We start from the raw sequence: 6977 nt of genomic DNA, 5'->3' as shown, positions 1-6977 counted from the left end.
GTTATATTATTCATTGAAAAGGATATATTAATGAACTTAGATTATCAAAATTTAATATAGAATTTTTCATCTCATAAAGCAAGAAAAATAAATTTTAGATTATATTTTCTACATGAAGGCCTCTCTATCAAAGTTTTGTCTAAAGGTATAAAATTAAAATACATTCATTTCAAATCTTTCTCATGCGTGTGTGGTGAAGGGGTTATACTTCCACCACCAATACACTTTGAACTCACAACTAGCATGCCTTGGTATCTATACCCTTTAGGCATTGCTAAATTTTTACCTAAATTTTCCAATGTGGGACAAAGTTCTTCCACTCCCTTAACTTTTGTTATAAGCCTAAGCCTAAAAGTCATTTCAAACATTCCCCCACAAATGACTATTATGGCAAAGTTAACAAGTAAAACAAAAATAAGAATTTATTTTTGAAGAAACTATTCTAAGCAAAAAAAGGAGATCAAACTTAAACATCACTCTAACGATTTGAATTGATGTTTAGTGAAGCAGGGCAACAACCTTGTGTTAGGGTTGATGCCCTAAATCTCGTAGGGTCCTATAGTTTGTAAACCTTGTAGGAAAAAACTTGTATGTGATTAATAATATTTGCTATTTTATTCACTTTGTCTATGAAATATGTGATATTTTAGTTGCATTAACCACAAATCAATAAACTAACATCCAAGGTTATTGTTGTAACTTAAACATGAATGTGGAGACATACAGGTAGATCATGTTTAAGTGATAACCTAAATGGTATGTAGTATATGGATAAGGCTGGATACCTTATCCTAGTAACACTACGAGTATGGCCCACTTTGTAGATGTTATAAATGTTGTAAAGTGCTACAAATGATCTGATCCTAATCATTCATGTATTAGACATGTGAGTGGGGATATTCTATACAAAGGAGATTGTATAAAATCGGAAAATGAAATGTTTAATCTCATTATATAATTTCATTCATAATAGAGACTTTCATTTCACTAGGATGACCATAGGTAATATGACCTTAATCTTGAGTGAGTTGTGAACTCCTGCCTATGAGGGTGATCCTTTGATTTGTATAGGTGAGAGTGGCCAGATCGCCGACTCAACAAGCCTACCATTTTGGGGATTCATCTGATTGAGGAGCTGAGAACTCAGCTACACAAGGTGGAATTCACTCCTTCCTTGAAGTAAGGGTAAGTAGATAAATTGCTCCCTTAAGGGCTGATTCCTGGTCTTGAACAATGTGGCGCACACCTTCTCCTGGCTTGAGAGGGATTTAGTCATAGTGAGACTATGATCTATTTTTCATTAAACGAATCAATGGTACTTAAGAAGTTAGAGGTATTTACAGGGGCAAAACGGTAATTTGGCTTAGTTGTACTTAAGAGCAATTTGTGAAGGGTCATTGTACTGTTGATTGGTTATATCCAATGGACATAGAAATATATATGTAGTGCGAAGAATGCAGTTTTCGGTCTTTAGTGGAGTGCCCAACAGTTAACTGATGGTGGATAATATAATTAAACAATTTAATTAATTATTCACATACCATTGGAGCTTCAAGCTACAGGTCCATAAGATCCCCTTGGTAACTCAAAAGGATTTAGTTAAGAATCAGTTTTTGGGTGAATTTGAATTGTTCAAATTAATAAGAGAGAATTTACTTATATATCATATAATCAAATTGATTCAATTATATATGATATAATTGACATAACGTATTTGATACATTATAGTTTAATTGGAGGAATGAATATTTAAATGTGATCCAAATATATTTTCTGTGAATGAGATTCATAATTGTTAAATTTAATATAAATATGATTTATATTAAATGCCATAAAATAGAGAAAAAAAACTATAGTTTATATTGTATATGATGCGATATTAAAACTATAGGTTATAAATATAATATGATAAATTGATTATCATATTTATTTATATTATTTATTATTTTAAATAATAATCCTATTTTCTCTCCAGCCACTTTAATGGGTGGTTAGTTAGTTTTTTATGGTAAAAGGAATAAAAAGAAAACAGTTTTCTTCTTCTTCCTAAGTGAATCTACACAAAATCACAAAGATTATACGAAAGACTCTTTGTCTACATGATTGAGAAGATTTTGTTATACGATAGTTATTATTCAATCGTCTACCTCCTCCAAACTCAAAAGCTCCTTCCTAACCAAAATATTCAGAGCCCACCACTCCTGGGTTCTCACCCTAAGAATACCGAGGATACCAAATGGTAGTGTCTTCACAGTTTTGGTTCGAATTTTGTTGCTGTTTGAGGAGTTCGTGACTGTTCGAGTGGACATAATATATCTACAGTGAGGTGAGTTCAACTATGGGCTTTAGTGAAGTGACCCATTAGTTAACGAATGGGGGTTAGATCGGTCTAATGAGTTTAGCCGATTAATCTCGGATCGTTGGAGCCCATGATCTGTAGGTCCATGAGGTCCCTCTACTAGCTCAAAAATGAATTAGCTCTAGAGTAGCATGATAAGTTAATTTGAAACGTTCAAATTAGAATCAAACGTAATTGGAGAAAATATATTTAAATATGACTTAAATATATGAAGATAAATTTGTGTAAAAATTAATTTAATATTAGATATTAATTTAATTAGAATTGTTTAAATTGTTTAAATAATTATTTATTAATTTTATTAGAAAATTAATTTTTGAAATTAATTTGTAAAATTAATAAATTTTGATTATAGAAATAAAATATTATTTTAAAATCAATTTTGGAAATTTGGAAAATGAAAAAATTACACAAATTTGAAAAAAATGGGTTTTTCATCATCAACTAGCTTACTTAGAACCCATATTTTCCTTTGCTTTACTCCAAGCATGAGCTGCATCCCATGCAGCACATCTCTTTGCATGATAGTCTGCAATATATTGAAGAGATTGAAGTGAAGAAAGGCATGAGAACCAACTGAGTTTTTGCTGAAAAATTCGGATGAAGAATGTGTTCTTCAATGGGTTTTGTTCAGTGAGTTTTCTCCATATTCCCTTTGATTCCAACTTATTTTGAGTCCTACAACTCAATCTAGAGCACCAAAAGGATAGTAGAGAAGATCTTATGGTGGTCTACACAAGGATTCGGAGGATTTTGCAGCTAGAAATGGAGATTTCATTGGTTCGGTCAAGGTATGTTCATGAAACCCATTATACTATGTTTTTAGCATGTTTCTTTTCAACCAAAATTAATGAATTAGAATGCTTATAGATTCTGATTTCTTCTGCTGCATGATGGTGTTGATTCAATATTGGATATAACCAATCATCAGTACGATGACCATTCAAAGATGTTCGTAATTACAGTAGGCCAAGTTACCATTTTGCCCCTGTAATTACATCTTCCTCCTCAAGTACTACTGATCCCACTAATAAACAATACAACATAGTTTTACTATGTGTGAACACCTCTCGGGCCATGAGAAGGTGCGTGACGCCACATTGTTCAAGCCCTGGAATCAACATTTAAGGGAGTTGTCTATCTACTTGCCCCTGCCTCAGGGAAGGAGTGAATTCCATCTTGTGTACCTGAGTTCCCAGCTCCTAAATCAGACGAATCCCCAAAATGGTAGGTTTGAGTCGGCGTTCTGGCCACTCACACCCATGCAAATCAAAGGACCGCCCTCAATGGTAGGAGTTCCCAACTCACTCAGGATTGAGGTCATGTTACCTATGGTCATCCTAGTGAAGTGAAGTCTCAGTTATGAACGGTGTTATATAACAAGACATTAACACTTCATGGTCAGGTCTTATACAAACTCTTTGTATAGGATGTCTCCGCACGCATGCCCCTTATACAAATGATCAGGATCAGACCATCTGTGACAAGTCACAACACTTGTGACCATTCCACAAAGCGGGCCGCATCCGTAGCGTTACCAAGATAAGGTTTCCCTCCTATATCCATATACTACAGACCATTTTGATTATCACTCAAGACATGATCCACTTGTATGTCACCACATACATGCTTAAGTTACATACAGATAACTAGGGATATTAAGTTTATTGGTTTGTGGTAAAATCTGAATGTGCAAAGTCAAGTAGTGAAGTACATATCATTTATATTATACATCACAAGTGTTCGTACAAAGTTGTTTACAAATTACTGGACATGAGACTTTAGGGCACAAACCCCAACACTTTCACAAATCGCTCATAAGTACAGTTGGGCCAAATTACCGTTTTTCTCCTGTAGTTACATTAACCCCTTAAGTACCACTGATTCCTCTAATGAACAATAAATCATAGTCCCACTATGACTAAACCCCTCTCGGGCCAAGAGAGGGTGTAACGCCACATTGTTCAAGACCCAAAATCAGCCATTGAGGTAGCAATTTATCTACTTACCCCTACTTCGGGGAAAGAGTGAATTCCATCTTGTGTAGCTGAGTTCCCAGCTCCCCAATCAAACGAATCTCCAAAATGGTAGGCTTGTTGAGTCGACAATCTGGTCACTCTTACCCATGCAAATCAAAGGACCACCCTCATAGGCAGGAGTTCACAACTCACTCAAGATTAAGGTCATGTTAACTATGGTCATCCTAGTGAAATGAAAGTCTCAATTATGAACAACGTTATATAACGAGACTAACATTTCGTGGTCCAGTGTTATACAAACTTCTTTATATAGAATATTCCCGCTCGCATGTCTAATACATGAATGATCAGGATCAGATCATTTGTAGTAGTTTACAACATTTGTAACACCTACAAAGCGGGTTATACTCGTAGTGTCACCAGGATAAGGTATCCAGCCTTATCCATATACTACAGACCATTTAAGTTATCACTTAAAACACAATCCACTTGTATGTCTGCATACACATGTTTAAATTACAACGATAACCATGGATCTTAGTTTATTGGTTTGTATTTAATACAACTAAAATATCAAATATTTTATAGATAATGTGAATAAAATATCATATATTATAAATCACAAAATGTTTGTTCATACAAGTGTTTACAAACTACAGGACCCTACGAGATTTAGGGCATCAACCCCAACACGTGAGAGGTCTCCAGTTAACTTTACAAAACAAATTTCTCATTTTGAATGATGTATTTATTGTTCTAATTTAAAAAGGAACTTAGTGTTTGTAAAGTGTTTGTTGGAATGTAAATATCTACTCTTTTTTCTTATAATAAAGTGTTTATTACTAAGAATGGTATTGATATATTCTACTCAACTGGATAGTAATTTGTATGTGCTAAGGCCATTAGCAACAAATGTCCTCCATAACATAGAGATGTTTAAAACTATCGTAACTCAAAATAAACGACTTAGGGAACATTAATCTCAATGGGATTAAGAACTTGGTGAAGCATGGACTTCTAAACGAGTTAGAAGAAAATTCTTTACCTGTGTGTGAGTTATGCCTTGAAGGCAAAATGACTAGAAGGCCTTTTATTGGAAAAGGTAATAGGGCCAAAGAATCTTTAGAGCTAGTGCATTCAGATCTTTGTGATTCAATGAATGTAAGAGCTAGGGGAGGTTATGAATATTTCATCAATTTTGTTGATGATTATTGAAGGTATGGGTACGTTTATTTAATGCAATAGAAGTCTGGGTCTTTTGAAAATTTCAAAGAATTTAAGGCTAAAGTTGAAAACGCATTAAATAGAACAATTAAAACACTTTGATCTGATCGAGGTGGAGAGTTTTTGGATTCATCTTTCAGAATTATTTGATAGAACATAGAATAGTTTCTCAACTCTTAGCACCTGGTACACCTCAACAAAATGGTGTATCAAAAAGGAGAAATCGAACCTTGTTGAACATGGTTCAGTCTATGATGAGTTACGCTTCCTTACCTGACTCGTTTTGGGGTTATGCAGTGGAGACTGTAGCTTATATTCTGAACTGTTTCCTTCCAAGAGTGTTACTATAACACCTTTAGAGTTATGGAATGGTCGTAAAGTTAGCTTACGTCATTTTAGAATCTGGGGTTGCCTAGCACATGTGCTTGAGGCTAATCCTAAGAAACTGGAATCACTTTCAAGGTTATGCATATTTGTAGGTTACCCCAAGGGAATGAGAGGTGGTTGTTTCTATGTTCCTAAAGAAAACAAAGTATTTGTTGAAGGAACTCTTATCAAAGAGTACCACTGAGCAGAAGCAAGATTGTTCCAAACTCATTGTGACAGAATTACCGCATTCATAATCAAGCAAACTAGTTATGCATTTAATAACAAATTACGACATGCTTTGACCTTTAAACAACAAAGAGAACAAGATACATACCAGTTGAAGAACTCTTCTTCGCCTTAAATATCGCTCTCATCAAGGAAGAAAATCTCGTTGTCGCTGAGATCGTCCAAGCTATCGTCCACCAAATCACGTTGTCATCTACCCACGAACAGACTTCTCACGAATAAGGCAGCAGGGAAGACACCACTACTCAGAACCCTCGGTATTCTCGGAATGAGAATCCAGGAGGTGTGGACTCTGTTGGATTTGGTAAAAGGAAGGAGAAAGGATCGATCATGTATCACGACCAAACAAGTGGGAGATATCGGGTGTCTATCATATAGACGGATGCTTGATTGTTTAGGTAAAGGTACACGATTGTGTAGTAAAAAGGGCTTGATTGTATAGACGATCGTTTAGTAAAACGCTCGGGCACGCGATCACTTAGAAAAAACTAGACGATCGTTTAGGTAATTCTATGTGATCGTTTAGGAAATGTGCGCGTGTACTTAATCGGTGTAAACTTTGAGCTGTCATGTATATTCTCGGTTTGCTATGTGATAGGAAGTGTACTCAATCGGTGAGCGAATATCTGAGATCTTGCAAAATGAAAAACATTTTTATTTTATCCTTCAATTACGAAAACTTAATGCCACCTCTCATTATCTCATTCGATTACGGAGAAAAAACCGTAAACAACTATCCGATAATTGTTTAAATAAAAAATAAATATAATCATATTATATTTATACCTATGGTTTAATAT

The sequence above is a fragment of the Benincasa hispida genome, chromosome 10 (assembly GCF_027475165.1).
Source record: "Benincasa hispida cultivar pf3 chromosome 10, pf3_genome.v1.1, whole genome shotgun sequence".
In the NCBI taxonomy this organism is placed as follows: Eukaryota; Viridiplantae; Streptophyta; class Magnoliopsida; order Cucurbitales; family Cucurbitaceae; genus Benincasa; species Benincasa hispida.
The sequence above is the reverse complement of the archived record's forward strand: the minus strand, read 5'-3'. Positions refer to the sequence as shown.